General features: G+C 37.1%; 1 protein-coding gene and 2 long non-coding RNA genes across 5 annotated transcripts in view; 1 reads left to right on the top strand and 2 right to left on the bottom strand.

Annotated features, from left to right (window-relative positions):
* Exoc6b (exocyst complex component 6B) overlaps positions 1 to 16,633 on the top strand; it is a 530,388-nt gene that overhangs the window by 390,648 nt on the left and 123,107 nt on the right. The gene's annotated exons all lie outside the window — the stretch shown is intronic.
* On the bottom strand, positions 4,789 to 9,065 carry LOC125356328. The gene is made up of 3 exons (XR_007211871.1): positions 8,787 to 9,065; positions 6,864 to 6,865; positions 4,789 to 4,798 (listed from the first exon to the last, which is right to left on the bottom strand). It is a non-coding gene; the product is annotated as an uncharacterized LOC125356328 (long non-coding RNA).
* Positions 10,361 to 12,253, bottom strand: LOC125356329. Its single transcript, XR_007211872.1, has 2 exons — positions 11,190 to 12,253; positions 10,361 to 10,969 (listed from the first exon to the last, which is right to left on the bottom strand). It is a non-coding gene; the product is annotated as an uncharacterized LOC125356329 (long non-coding RNA).

Raw genomic sequence — 16,633 nt, 5'->3', positions numbered from 1 at the left:
CAGTGCATTTCCACTGCAGACACTTAACCTTAAAAACAACTGAAAGACCAAAGAGAAATAATTGTATTTTTCTTTGGGGATGTTGCATAGATTCTCATGCTGTTGCTGCCAGAGGTATAGAGATAAAACAGTAAGTTAGTCCACACCAATGAGGGAAGCCATAGAGCAACTCAACAACCTATGTCAAACTTTAACACCTTTCATCATTTGTAGCTTGGTCCTGTTCAATAAATTGTCCATATTTAATGAACATTGTGCTGTTCTTAGGAGAAAAAATCCCACTTTGCTTGCCTGCTATTGCTACCACCATGACTCAGATGGAAAAATCTTCACTTGGCTTAATATTTATTTATATGATAACCTCTGTTGGAAACACATTTCTGGTTTTGTCTGATGTAGCACATATCAAAATGTTATATGATCCATAGGATTTGTTCTTAATATTTCACATTAACCATTCTAAACGAAGTTTAGGGATACCTCTAACTTGGGCTTTTCAAGAGCTTTTTGAAGTCTTAAGTATTTACTGAGCAGTAAGTAAGTAATCTTGATGGATAAAAACGTGTAGAGGTAGACAGTAATAGAAAGTTTTTTATGAAAGTGATATTCTTGGTGCCAAAAATCTTGGAGAGAATTGAGAACCTTTTATTAATGAATTGTATGGACCAGTAATGTTTCAGTAGATACACTCTACTACCAAGGCTTGATCAAAATATTCTGTTAACCTTCAGATTTTATATTAACCCAAATTTATGGCTTGTCAACCTAGGAATCATCCACCAGAGTCAGGAATCAAATAACTTGATACCTTATGGAAATGAATGATGCTTTTTCTTATGATAGGTCAGTAGTGAGATTAGAAGAAATTATTTTGAGCATAAAGCTTTTATCTTATAAAAATTATCTTGTAGTACCATAATGTACACACATGTAAATGTAGGGGTGGTAGATCAGAAATGAAATCCAGATTCATTATATCCTAAAGGCATTTGCTAATTAGAATATTTATATATATGTGTGTGCATACATATATGTATCTATTGAGCACAAAACTCTCTGCTGCTATGTAGCCACTAAAAGTTTCTGTAGGTGATATTGCATGTTTTGCAATATGTATAGCAACAGGCATTTGCATATAGATGTAAACTTCCCCACTCATTATAAAACATTTATTCATCGCCATGTCAAGTAAACAAGGCGTGGTCCCTACATGTGTGGAGCTTACATTATTCTGAAATTGTTCATACTTGTGAATCAAACCTTATTAGCCCTCTGTGCTTCCCATACTTGCTCTTCAGGATGTCCTGTGCTTCAAAGGGATGCCACTTTATCTAGAATTTGGGTGTTTTTGGTTTTGTTTTTGTATTGCCACCACACTTTTCAGTTTAAATGACAACTGGGGAGTCTTCTGGCAAGATACCCAGAGTAAGGCAAAGTCTGCTGATCTTTGATACCCAGGCTTTCAGAAAAAGACTTTAGTTCTGGTTTGACAGCTTGACATAAATAAGACCTTTAAGTTTATGGAAGCAGAGTTTTCTGGTTTTTTTGATAAGATTATTTTGCCAGTGCTGTTTGGACAGGCACCTGTAATCGTCAGGGTAATACCTCTAACATCAAAGGAAGCCTTGACAGGAAATAACATCTGTTCCTAACCAGGTAAGCGCTAACATCATCTGTGACTAGTATCTGTATAGATAAAAACATTTGTTTTTTTTTTTTTTTTTTTTGCCAGTCTTAGGCCTTGAACTCAGGGCCTGAGCACTGTCCCTGGCTTCTTTTTGCTCAAGGCTAGCACTCTGCCACTTGAGCCATAGCGCCACTCCTGGCCTTTTCTATATATGTGGTGTTGGGGAATCGAACCCAGGGCTTCATGTATATGAGGTGAGCACTCTTGCCACTAAGCCATGTTCCCAGCCCTAGATAAAAACATTCTGGGAATTGTCCTCACCAGGCTTGACCTTTGGCTTTACATAAGCCATTACTAGATGAGTACATGCAAAAAGCAGGGTGCAGGTGAGTACAGTCGTCAGTTCCTGGGATGTTGTAGCAGCCCCTTACAAACCAGAGATAATCCCTTACGTTACTTGCATCTTTAGTAACTGGAAACATTGGGGAAAATGACTTGTGAGTAGCATGTAACTAATTGAGATTTTTTTCAATATCTTAGATGATGAGAGGAGCACTTCCTCTAAAACTTCTGAGACTATAGTTTCTTAACTGAGGAGGAGGTGAGGTCAGAAATTCTACCTCAGGACTTTTTAAAAAGTTATTTAATACAGATTCCGTTTTTGATGCAGGGGTTCTTGTGAAACAATCCAAACAAGCACAGTACTTTGGTATATCAAATTATACAAGATAACACTTGAGCATGAGGGAAAGACCAGACATTTAGGGGTCCACTTGCAGGCCTAGCGTATTTGGAACGATATTTTCTAGGCATTGTCCTCTTTTTATGGAAAAATTCGTTTTAGTATCTCACAGGGGTCAGATTTCCTAAAGTCTTCATGGAATTAGTTGTTTCAAGAGCTTGGAAATCAGAGGAAGGGAATATTAGTAGTAGATGATAACTATATGGAGACCATGGTAGTCTTATAAACAAGAGACATATTATTTATTTATTTCTACATTTAGGATATCTGGATGTTATTATATTTATGTGTGTCCTAATAAAAAATGAAACACAAGTAATGCATTACAGAATTCTATAAGGCACATCCTTTACAGCTCTTTTATGTTGTGGTTTTATTTTATAAAGTCTGAAAAAGAAGGTCAAAGGAATGATAAAGTCTAATGTCTATTTTCCAGGGTCTTTGGCTTTCTTCTGTGGAGTTTTACACCCATTGGTAGCAGTGTAGGCCTGAAACACTTCATTTTTACCTAATTCAGTTTGGTTGAGGAGGAACTTCTGGGCCTCTTTCTCTCTATATATGGTTTGATCTTCTGACGAAGGGGCCATCTAGGTTACCATTGTCTGTTGTCCAGTGTTGTTGTCAGCCTATCTTGCCACAGCCTTGAGCTAGGTGGAGAGCCTAACTGAAACCTTGCTTGTTCCATCTTTCTGAAGCCCAAGTCCTACCTCTTTGAGGTTCACCAGAGTATAGGAAATCCTTCCCATGGCGTTTTACCATGGGGTAAGTCTAATCTGCACCAACCCTCTGCTCACTTTGCTCCAGCAGAAGGAGGACTATAGCTTTTAGTGTGGCCATCCCAGCATCACTAGCTGTCTTAGTAATAAAGTCTGACAGTTCAGGCTAGAGTTCGATTCTGTTTCTGCTTTTGAGTGAAGAACTAATGAATGTAACTTACTAAGCACCGAGTAGTTTCTTCATTTACAGGCTTCATCGCTGATCCTATTCTGCTTTACCATAAGAGACCTGAGGAACCTGTGGGAAAAATCTACTTCCTTCCCTTCCCTGGTGGTCTTTCTCTTATTTGGCTCAAAAATGAATGTAAACCCATAAAGCTAACTAGTGGTTTTGGACACAATTACATATGTAGTGGCAAGGACAAGGGGAATCATCATACAATAATCCAGTGTATTTCCTTGGAATAGCCATTGCATCATAGGTTTTATGTTAGTAACGGTTAAATGAAAGCTGCTATGTTCTGAACAATGACCATACTTCCATTAACTGGACTACTCAGTGTCTTCCTTAAGTATACTCCATGTGAGGAAAGGGCAGCAGAGCCAAGTCTTGGAACTGATTTCACACTACTACATTCTACTGATAGCCGCTGGAGGGCAGCAGAGAGTGACAGCAAAGATCCAGATTTAGGAATTTGGGGCATATTTCTCTTTGCCCCTTAGCTCTAAAAGGATTAGCTACCTGCGAACCACAATTACATGCATTGACCCTTGGGAAACAAGGACAAAAAGAGAATTCCAAACCATAATCTAAAAGTTAAACACTACTTTATAGGCAAATTCAAAAACTAGTAGTATAAAGGGATGAAGTAGGACCAACTGGGAAAGGACAAGAAAACACATTTTGTGAAGGGGAACCAAACAGTCTGAAGTGTCCTAAGGGGGGAAAGTAGAGATGAAACAGGAGAGCAAATGAAAGAAACAAAACAGCAACAACAAAAAACCAACAAGATAATGCAAGCCAGAATGAATGAGCAAAGAAGGGAAAGTACCCAGGAAGAGGCATTTTATGGGTAAATGTCAGCAAGTGGGAAATTTGCAGGGAACAGTTTCAGACACAACAAACACCCTGTGGGAGTCTCACCTCTTAAACTAGCTTCTTTTTGATTCACCAGGATCATTTTATTCTATGTCTGCTGATTTCAAGAATAAAATAATGGGTTGAGGATATAGATAGAGAGGAAGGACGATAGGCCATTCTATGATGCAGTTAAACAATTCTTATAAAATGAACATGAACTTGGGCATTGACACATTTCTGAATAACATTTATGTGAAAGGACAATTCACTTTCTTCAGACAGCTTCTACTGTTCCGTTTATATATTTTAGGCTGGAACAATTGCAAAGAATATCTTGTAGAAGATTAAAAACTGACTCTTGTTGACTAGTTATTTAAAAGAAGATTCAGTCAATTAAAAAACTTGGGATCTGTTCTCTAGAGTTCAGTAGAAAACTGGAATCATTTTAAGATGCTCAGTAGTCAATAGTTTTTCAACCCCTCTCCCCCAGATATAGAGAAAGAATACTCTTATTCTATTAAATTGTAGTGGCTCCCTCCTCTCCTTAATCTCTCACACATCAAAACACCTATAACTATGACTTGAGCCCCTTTAGTGGCTGGCAGGCAGCATGGTGGTTAAGATGTTTGTGACTGGGTAGACTTGTATTATTGGCTGTGGCATTTAGAAAAGTATTCACTATTAGATTTGGTTTCCTATGTGATAAAATAAAGATTTAGAATAACCTACTAGTTTAGAGTAAGCACTAGATAAGGCAATATAATCATGCTAAGCTTATAATCAATGATAGTACTACTGTTGTTATTTCAACTACTGCTAAGTCAGGAGACCTAGAGTGATGTCTTAACTCTAACCTAACTCACAGAGACTGTTGCTGATTGCTTATAATAGGATTTCTGCAGTTTCCTAGAGAGTAAGGAATTAAGAATAGCAACAAATGTTCTCAGCTCTTCTGAGCATAGAAATGACAGAAAATAAATTTGCTTTCTCATGTTAAGCCAAATTAGAAGTTGTTTGCTGTATTTTTCTATGTTAGAAGCTATTGTGTAGTCATGCCTATAATCCTAGCTACTCCGGAAGCTAAGATCTGAGGGTTGCAGTTCAAAGCCAGCCTAGGAGGAAATTATGTGAGAATATTATTTCCAATTAACCACCAAAAAGCTGGACGTGGGAGTGTGGCTTAAGTAGTAGAGCACTAGCCTTCAGCAAAAAAAAGCTAATAGTGCAAAGGCCCTAACTTTTAGACCCAATACCAGTGTACACACACACACACACACACACACACACACACTATTGTTTAGGAAGCTATTACTAGAGCATACTAACAATAAATATTAAGTATAGAAAATGAAGTTTTTTTGTTTTTTAGTTCTATGGCTTGAACTTGGGGCCTGGGTTCTGTCCTTGAGCTCTTTTGTTCAGCTAGCACTCTGCCACTTTGAGCCACAGCACTACTTCTGGTTTTCATGTGGTTAATGGGAGATAAGTCTCACAGACTTTCCTGCTCAGGCTGCCTTGGAACCTTGATCCTCAGATCTCAGCCTTCTGAATAGCTAGGATTCCAGGTGTGAGCTACCAGCCCCTGGCTGAAAATAAAGTTTAAGGAAATATACAAATCTTTGTTTTGTGGGCCTTTTTGTGATCTTTTAAAATATGCTAATTTGTAATGCCTATATTATTTTATATTCAGCTTTTGAAGTTAACACATCTTAAATATTTTTGGTTGTTATTTTTTATTTTTCATCCTGGTCCTGAGCCTTTTACTTGGAATCTGGGTGCTGTCCTTGATCTTTTTTAAAAGCTCAAGGCAAGCACTATACCACTTGAGCCACAACTCCACTTCTGGCTTTTTGGTGGTTAATTAGAGATAAGAGTTTCACAGATTTTTCTGGCCCATGTTGACTTGGAATGTTAATCCACAGATCTCAGCCTCCTCAGTAGCTAGATTACAGGTGTGAGCCATCGACAGCTAGCTAGTCTGTTTAATTAATTTAATGCTAGAATCATTTATATATAAACATGTATGTCAAGTGTACATGTTTTTGAGTTCTAATAAGTATACACACAAATATAATTACCCCTATAAAGAACATGTCTTTTGTGTCAAGAAGCTCTCTGTGCTTGTGTGAAGTTGTTCTGTTCTTTTACCCCCAAGTGACCACTCATCTGCTTTCTACCAATATAGATTAGTTTGGTTTTTCTAAATTTTATGCAAATTCCAGAGTTTCTGTTCTTTTATATACCCTTTATATCTGAGATGTATCCATATTTGAGATTTATCCATAGTATATTAATAATTGCATAGCAGTAGTTCCATTGACCTGTATTTCTCTTTATGGGTGTATCATTATATTTGTCTGTTGCTATTTACAAACTTATTATTTTCAGTTTGGGACTGTTTTGAATAAAAAAGCTGGTGTGAGCATTGACATGTGTTTGTATGGATAAAGGCTTTTATTTCTCTGGAGTAATACTAGGCCTGATGTTAAGCATATTGTTAAGTGTATGTAAGGCTTTATTTCTAAATATAACCAACTGGTTTCCATTGTGGTTGCATCATTTTTCATTTCCACCAGCAGTGGATAAGAGTATTGGTTGTTTCAAGTCCTCTTCAGCCTTTGATGTGGACGGGATTTTTGTTTATTGGAGTATTAAGGCAAATTTTATGCTCAGTAAATTTCATCCTTCTAGTTGTACAGCTCTAGAATTTTCTAGACTTACCCAGTTGTATATCACTCAAAGAGTTCCTTCATACTTCTCCATAATAAAGCTACTCCCCTTCACTCCTAGAGCCTGCTATAATTTCGGACTTCACAGTTTTTTCTTTTTCAGAATGTCACATAAATGTTACCACACAAATAGATGGAATCATACGCTTAATTTCATCTTCTTTTACTTAACATAGTACTTTTCAGATTTATGCATATTTTGCATTCCAGAGTGTGGATTATTTGTTTACTGACCAGTTGATGAGTATTTGTTTATTGCTTATTTGGTAATATGTCCACCAAAAAGCATGTATGTATAGGTCTAGGCAAACATATGTTTTTATTTCTCCAAAGTAAATACTGAATCATATAGTCAGTATATTTGATCTATAAGAAACTGTCAAACTGCTTTCCAGAAGAGCTTGCCCCTTTTTGTATTCCCATCAGTAATAGATGAGAGTTGAGCTGCTTTGCCCCTTGGTAGTATTTGACATTGTTAGTATTTTTGCATACATTATACAAATAATTGCTCTCATTATGATATTTGCATACATTGGTCTTACATACATTCGTCATATTTACCTGTAGTATATTTTAAATTTGTTCCATTTCAGGGTGTATAGCAGTATCTGGAGGTTTGAATTTGCATTCTCTAATGATTGTGAGCACCTGTGTGTTTATTAGGCATCCTTCTTTTGTAATATATTTGTCCAAATATTTTGAATGGTTTTACAAATAATTTTTACTGGGTTATGAAAATATTTTATATATTTTAGTTCTTTATTGGATATAATGCTTGACCATTTTTTTACTCTCAGTCTGTTAGGTTTTTTTCATTTTCTTTTTCTCTTCTTCTTTCTCCTCTCCTTCTTCCTCCTCCTCTTCATCTCCTTTTCCTCCTCCCTCCCTCCCTCCCTCCCTCCCTCCCACCCATCCACCCTCCCTCCCCTGTTTCTCCTCCTCTTCTTCTTCTTCCTCCTCCTCCTCCTTCCTCTTCCTTTGTCTGGAATTCAAATTTGGGACCACAACTTAACCTTTACCCTCAGCCCTTTTGCTTTAGTTTGCTTTTCATATAGGGTGTTGTGCTTTTTGCCTAGTGCCAGTCATAGACCACAATCTTCCTACCTGCTCCTCTTGGATCATAGACATGCATCACCGTGCCTAGTGTAATTTTATTTTCCTTAGAGTAACTTTAAAGAAAGAGTTTTTAAAAATTATTTTTATTGGGGCTGGGAATATGGCCTAGTGGTAGAGTGCTTGCCTCGCATACAAGAATCCCTGGGTTCAATTCCTTCGCACCACATATATAGAAGAAGCAAGAAGTGGCTCTGTGGCTTAAGTGGTAAAGTGCTAGCCTTGAGCAAAAAGAAGCCAGGGTCAGTGCTCAGACCCTGAGTTCAAGCCCCAGGACTGGCAAAAAAAAAAATATTTTTATTGCTAACTCGCAGTGCATTTTTGGTGGTTCTGGGGTTTGAACTCAGAGCCTTAGGCATACTAGCTGATGCTCTACCACTGAACCAGGCTTCTAGTCCTAAGCCAGTTTTCTGTAACAAATCAATTATTTTACCAATATCATTTGACTCTCAGTATTATTTGATAGAATCAAATATTCTATTAGTATGATTCAAAAAACTTGATCTGAGAGTAAAGAGGAATAGTCTTGAGTAGAAACTCAAGGACAGTATCCAGGCCCTGACTTCAAGCCCAGGACAGTCAAAGACAAACAACCAAAAAAAAAAAAAAAAAAGCCTTTTAATTTTAGTGAAGATTCTATTCATAATGGCATCTGTTTTTCTTTCACCATTTGTGCTTCACATATCTTAAGAAATCCTTACCGTTAAGAGGTATGTAAAGGAGGGTTATAAGGAAGGAGGTAAAGATTGATTGGAATACATTGTATGAATGTGAGAACATGTCAAAATGAGATCTTCTTTTGTACAACTAATGTATTCTAATAAAATATCTGAGGAAGAATGACAGCTTCAGTTAACATATGTTCACAAAGACCTTCACCTATATCTTTGGAATATTATGCTAGATTTACATGTAGGTCAATAGTAGAACAATTCTGACAATTTTTCAGTATACTGGAAGGCATGGTCAAAGGTCATATTTGTCTATGGAGTATAGAGTTGTTCTGCCACAATTAGTTTAAGAGCCTGTGCTTTCACCATTGTTATGTTTGTTATATCTTGATACTTTTCTCAAAAATAAATCATATATGTGTTGGTCTATTTCTGTACTATGGCTTTTGTTCAACTGACCTATATATTTATCATTTTGATATTTCCTGATCTCTTAAGTTTTAGTATCTAATGCCGTGAGGTTTTTTACAACATTGTTTTGTTTATTCTAAATCTTTTTCTTTTTCAATTTGTACCTAAAAACAAGATTTTGTACTGTATTGAATTTATTGATTGATTGATTTGAGTCAAATCAACATTCTGACAATATTTAATATTCTAATTCCTGAACATTGTCTACTGTAGTTATTTCTGTCTTTGAGTTCCATCGTGAGGGCTCTATAGCTTCTAGTAGGTCTTGCACATATTTTGTTTGCTTTATTTCAGATTATTCCATGTCCAGTGTAAATGATGTCATTTTAATATCAGTGTTTAATTGTTTATTGCTAGTGTACAGAAATATAAGTGACTTTTGTATACTGATATTGAATCTCAACCTTGCTGAATTTGCTTATTAGATCTAGCCATTTTCTATACATTCTTTGCTATTTTTTCAGTGGATAATTATAGAGTCTGAAAATAGGGCAAATTTCCCTTTTCTTCTCTGGAGTTTTTTTTTAAATTTCTTGCCCTAATACATTAGGATTTTGATAATAGTTTTAAAATACTGAAAGAAGATACTCTTGTTCCTTACCTTAGTGGAAAAGTATTCCGTCTTTCACCATTAAATTTAATGGTAGTGTAAGTTTGTATGCCTTTCATTAGATGAGGAAGTGTCTTTTAATTCTTTTTTAAATTTAATTTTATTGTTACATAGGTAAGGTCGTGACTACATTTCTTCTCAAAATTGTTACTTAATGCATAAAGTCTTAATGAATGGTCCATCAGTTGTATATACTATCTGAAATTTGTAAGTTTTTTTTTTTTTTTGGCCAGTCCTGGGCCTTGGACTCAGGGCCTGAGCACTGTCCCTGACTTCTTTTTTGCTCAAGGCTAGCACTCTGCCACTTGAGCCACAGCGCCACTTCTGGCCATTTTCTGTATATGTGGTGCTGGGGAATCGAACCCAGGGCCTCATATATATGAGGCAGGCACTCTTGCCACTAGGCCATATCCCCAGCCCCTGTAAGTTGTTTTTAATACTTAAAGCATATGTTTTTATAGATAAAGTCTTTGTACTGAATATTTCTTTGAAGTAAACTCCTTATGAAAGAGCTATAACATGTTTATGGCATTTGACATGTTGCTGGTTCCTGAGTAAAGGTTACATCAACTCCCACTATTTCTAGGAGTATATTCATGCACAAGAGCCACACCTGCATAATATCTTATGATCTTTTTAATTTTTGTTGATATATTCTTTTTTTATTTTTCTGCACTTGAGAAATATTGAGTGACCTATCTACATCATAATAGGGTATTACTTTACTAGTGTCTATATTTTAGGACAATAGGACTTTAATATCACAATAGGACTTAATATCACATTTCTGTGATGGAAGTTATTTTGTATTCTGATTTGACCCATCTCTGGCTAAATCATAGCTTATTACAATCAAATAAGAAAGAAAGGACTAATGCTTCTGTTAGTAAAAATCAGCATCTGAGGCAGTGAGTAGTTTTTAAATTTTTGGAGACTATTAGAGAGGGGTGACGCCACTGTGCCAGTTGAGGTGATGGGTCAATAAAGCCTGGTTTTGTTTCTTCATTTTATTTTGATTGTTTCATATTTATAAGTATGTTCTATGACCAAAGCCTTTGAGAATCACTATTTGAGGAAATTTTATCTCATGCTGATAACAAAAAATGTTTAAACCATTGCCTGGCTCTAGTATTATTACATAAGAGCACAAATTTGTCTGCTATTAGCAACAATATTTTTCTGTACTCTTTAAAAAGTATGCTTCTAGGGCTGAGAATATGGCCTAGTGGCAAGAAAGCTCACCTCGTATACATGAAGCCCGGGGTTTGATTCTCCAGCACCACATATCTAGAAAACGGCCAGAAGTGGCTCTGTGGCTCAAGTGGCAGAGTGCTAGCCTTGAGCAAAAAGAAGCCAGGGACAGTGCTCAGGCCCTGAGTCCAAGCCCCAGGACTGGCAAAAAAAAAAAAAATAAAGTATGCTTCTAGACAGTGAATCTAATTCAGACATTAATAAGGGGGCCAGACAGAGAGGGGAAAGAGTCCTCATAATTTTCCCAGGGCTTTTCTATTATACTTTGTCCTGATCAAGCCCAGCATTGTGTTCTCTGAAGTAAAATTATGCTCTTCTTACATCTCATTGGACTCCATGAACAGTGTAGAGTGTTAGTACCTTATAACAATAAGAGACTGGAAGTGACAATGAGGCAAGTAGTTCTCAGAATCCATTGACACATGGAGGCTCCTATAGCAACAAAGGGAACCATCTCAAATAGCAATAAATTAGCAATAGGACTGAAAGGGTCATGTGTTTAAAGCTTGGTTCCCACCTTGACTCATTGGGAAGGGATAGAACTTTTAAGAGGTGTGCTCTAGTCGGAGGTCTTCAGGGTTCAAGGTGTACTGTGGGACAGTAAGGGCTGCAACTTCTTCCTCTCCGTTTTCACTTCTTGGCTATGGTACCCCCACCATGACATGTTGCTTCACCCAAAGCAACCAGGCCTGGCTTATTATGGACCTGTAAAACTATAAGCCAGTGTAAGTTGATTATCTCAGGTATTAGTTACACATCAGAACCAGCTGTGGGTATGTGTTCCTGCATGTTTTCCTGGGTTCTAAATCCAAAGGTAGTAAAAGTTCCAAATGATGGCGTTAACTTTTCCTTCCCTCTAGTCTCTGAGAGAAATAATTAAAAGAGGTGGTTTTCTCCTCCCTTCCTTTATCTGTCTGTGTAAATATCTCTTCTCTCACTGTCTGCTTAGATCACATAATAGTAAATGGAGACCGTTTAATTGATGAAAGATAATGATAAGAAGCATGGAGGTAGTTATGCTTTTGGTTATTTTTATGAAGTATGAAGGCCTTTTTCTTCTTTTCATCTGTAGTACACAGCTACAGTTGAGACTTTAATTCTGCTGCCTCTCCCCTCCCGTTACTGAGATTTGAACTCACAGCCTCATCCTTGCATGGCTTATTTGCTCCTCTGGTTGCTCTACCTCTTGAACACATACATCTTGGATTTTTCTGCCTCACTTGACTTCAAACAGTGATCTTCTGGTTTAGTAGGATTACAGGTATGAGATATAACACTGTGTCTGCCACCTATTTTTTTGGGGGGGGGGTTGGTTGTGGGGCTTGAACACTAGGCCTGGGTGCTGTCCCTGAGCTCTTCAGCTCAAAGCTAGCCCTCTGCCACTTAAGCCACAGTGCCACTTCCAGTTTTTTTTTTTGGTGGTTAATTGGAGATAAGAGTCTCATAGATTTTCCTTCTCAGGCTGGCTTTGAACCACAATTCTCAGGTCTCCTGAGTAGGATTACAGGCTTGAGCCACTGGTGCCCGGCCACCCATTATTTTTTAAACACAATGATAATTGTGTCATTTGCCTACTTAGAAATTATCCTCAGCTCTCTATTTCCCAAACATTAAATGACAAACCCCTAGCAAAGCAGGCCTGGTCCCAGCTTGTCTTTCTAGTCTCCTTTCCCTGTCATTCTTCACCCATGTATCCTCTGCTCAGACATATTTCTAACACTTCTCTAATTCCCAAACTGGGTACAATTTAGTACCTATCTGCTTATGACAGAGTATGTCTTTATGTCACAGCTTGGCTCAAATGTCATCTCCTTTATAAATCCTTCCCAACGCCTTCAGTCAGATTTAATTGTTCCCCCTTTGGGTCTCTGACATTTTGTGTGTCCCTTCATTATAAATGTTATTATAATTACTTGTTTAATCCTCTCCCTTCACCATTAGATTGTGAGTTCACCAGGGCAGGAACCCTGCTTTGTTTATCCCTGAATTCTCCCTCCCTCAGTGAGTAGCAGAGTTCCTATTATATATTATGTTTTTCATACTCTCTTGCTAGAATGCATTGACTTAACATTATTTGGTGACACTTCAGAAATAAATGGAACTCGATTAAATTTCTGAATCATATTTCTACTCAAAAATTCTAAATAAATAGATTGATCATTTTCCTCCTATTCCGTGCTCTTCATTTTCACTTAACTTTAATCTGGGTAAATCTGCTCACAGCTGTGAGCAGGGCAGGACTGAGTATGGGAAAGGGAACTCATGAGGACTTTCTCTAGTGACAGCCATGAGAGAGGGCTACCAAGGAAGATGATTCACCTGTAAAGCCAAATTGGTCCTCCTCGGCTGCTAATACTCTTAATGCTTCACACAAAAACGTCTTTTGTAATGAAACCCTTAGTCTCTCAGCCTTATTGAGCACTGTGGTTGAGGGTCAGGTATTACTTTTTATTCATCTTCAGCAGTGGGAAACTATATTTTTCAGTGCAAATATACCTTTAGAATTCATCCAAAATTTCATTCTTATTACACCCCTCCTGAGATATATGTGGCCAGGTTAATTGAACTCCAGAATTAAGCCAAAATGCCAGTCTACCCCCAACCATTTCAAGATGTAGAAATCTCCCTTGGAATGACTCTTAAAGTACTTTACCAATAATTCCTGCTGAGTGGTGAAAAGTTGTGAGTGAAAGTGATTCATTTGCCCAAAATGTAACGTAAGTTTATTCTCTGCCAGAAATATACTTATCATTATATACAATAATAAAACGCTGCTAGTGTGTTACATTCTGTTGTAGCTTAAAATGTTCTAAAATTAGCTTCTTGCTTTCCCCTATTGCTTCCATGAAAGTTTGTTTCTTTACCATACTTTGTTCCTGGAATAGAAACCTGAAATGCATCCCTGACTCCTGTTTTCCTCCCATTCCTACATCTAGTTTGTCAGAATACTGTGCTTTATCTTTTAAAAATATATCCAGGAACCAATAATTCTCAATTGTCATCTCTCTTCTGATTTGAGTAATCACTTCTGTATGTTTTCTTGTAATATAACTTTTTAATTAGCCTCCATGAATCTACCTTTAATGTTCTACAAGCCACACTGTGGTAACAATCATAAAAAAGTTAACAGATCATCTCACCTTCCACACAAAGTTCTACCAGGGCTTTCTGCTTCACTTAATGTAAAACCAGAGTCCTTTTAATATTATTCAAGGTCCTTAAAGTACATGTACACACACACACACACACACACACACGGGTGCGCACATGCACGCACACATGTACAGTATGATTGAAAGCTCAGTTCTGCTGTATTTTTTCTTCCTCACTGCTCTCATGCTAATAGTTGCCTTTTTTTCATAGTTATGCTAGCTAGGTATGCTCCCATCTCAGAGCCTTTGCACCTGTTAGGATTCCACCTTGATCAGGTCATTATTCAAATCACATTACATTTATTTCATGGAGTCTTTTCCTATGTCACACTGTAACTTCCCTCTTCTACCACCTCCTTCCCAAACTAAAATCAAAACAAAACTCTGACCTTTTCTCTGCTTCATTTTTCTCTGAAGAGTCTTTCATCTTCTAGGATAATTTACATTCTACATATCTTGTTTCAGTTGTTCTTTCTAACATTAAAAAGTTTTCATTAGGGCAGAGATTTTGCACATTTTGTGAGAAACTTGATTCTTAGTGCCAAAAACAATCCCCTAGCTCATGTCAGGTTTGCAATAAATATTTATTGAGGCGGGGAAAAGAAACGATTTTCTACATTTCTTACTTTTAAGAATCTAGTAGTTAAAGATTTTTTTCTACAGAGACAAATGATAACATAATTGAAAGTATGGAATTCAGGAATTAGAAATGGTTTATAAAAAGTATGTGGTATGCATTTTAAATAAACTATATACTTTTCAATGAAGTACCAAAAGGATATTTCCAAAACTTGTTTCTTATTGTGAATTTCTTTGCTTTACAATATAGATGAACACATACCTACTAGTAAATGTCCTTCCCTAATCAAATTTCATCCCCAGGATGAAGAAGGTGATGATGATGATGATGATGATGATGATGATGATGATGATAGTGGTGGTTGTGGTGGTAGTGGTGATATTTAGTATGGAGAGAATAACTACAAACCAGATGCCAAAGCATCTTCTAAGTTGGTAGTGACATTTAAGAAAACCATCTTAACCAAGAAATGCAGAAGTTACTTGAAAATACTCAAAGTAACTTGACAGAACATGTTTGAAAGCAATTCCAAAATGAAAAATGAACTCCTGATTGAAGAAATGTGCTTTGAGTTTTAATATTATGTAGGGACAGGGCAGCCCCCTTTCTCATCTGTGTGTAATAGAATGTGAGGAGACCTGGAGAATGGGGAAAATCAAAAGATGCCAAATGACTATGACAGTCTGGAATAATAAATGTCAGCATACCAAAAAGGGAGAGGCAGAAATCTTCCCTGCAATTGTGATCATTTAAATATGGTGTTTTAACTAATAATGATAATAATGTACAGTCTACAAATTTCATAGCCTATTCTGAATAGTAGCAGAGAAATCTGAATAAAGCTGTTGTTTTCCTCTTGGCCTTTCTCTTCATCCCCTTTCTCAATATGAACTTCTTGTCCGTGTCCTGGAGAGTGTCAGGCCCACAAAACCCCAGAGAATGAAGAATGATCGGTGGAGGGTCTAGCCTGCTGAAATTTCCCACTACTTTTATAGAGGGAAGCTGGCAACTGCTCACTATTCTCGAACAGCAAATTGCCTGGACAGGTTTTGTAGTATTTAATTGCTAACTCTATAACTGGCTAATTGCACAAATGCCAAACTTGGGAGGCTCAGATAGGCCTGCGGATTCCTTGAAACATTGATTTCTTTTTCATTTAAATTTCAGCCTGGAACAGAAAAAATATCTGTGGTTTATGTTAGTTGTGTCTCATCATACATTGGGAAGCATAGGTTTCATGGATTTCTTTACTTTGGCTTCTGCTTTTTTATGAGGTAATACAGTTTTTAAAGTCTTGGCAAGAACTCAGATGTAGTGGGAGTGAAACCATTAACCTTTTTTCCTATTTTCTTTTTCCGATTTTTTTAAGAATCCAGTGGTAATTTTAAACATGCATATATGCATGCCACACATTTACACACACACACACACACACACACACACACACACGCCCCTCCCTCCCAAAGCATCTTATGAAGAGTTAGCAGTCTTGAGTTGTGCACTGTTTGTGTGGTCTTCTACATACATTGGCTCTTCAGAAAGAGTTAGAGGTTGTCGTCTCTCATCTCTTTTGGAAAGGTGATGTTCATTGACTGTCTAGCCGAGGTGAGGCTGGCACTGCATGTAGTGCACTGACAGAAGTTGGCATGATTTTGTCACACTTTTGTCCCCTTATTGAGGCTTCAGAATAAAATAGCTGAGAAGTTAGAGTCCACTTAGCAACAGTAGAACTCTTTTCCTCTTATGGGTCACTCAAGGACATAGATCATCGAAGGGAAAGTCAGGTTGCCTGTGATCTTGCCAGGGATTAGGTATTCACTAGTTGCCTCTTGGTTATATTTTAATTTCTCAAATGTAAAATGAAAAAAATAAACCGAACAGGTTACATGA

This window comes from Perognathus longimembris, chromosome 8, assembly GCF_023159225.1.
Source record: "Perognathus longimembris pacificus isolate PPM17 chromosome 8, ASM2315922v1, whole genome shotgun sequence".
In the NCBI taxonomy this organism is placed as follows: Eukaryota; Metazoa; Chordata; class Mammalia; order Rodentia; family Heteromyidae; genus Perognathus; species Perognathus longimembris.
This window is presented reverse-complemented; position numbering and strand designations above follow the sequence as displayed.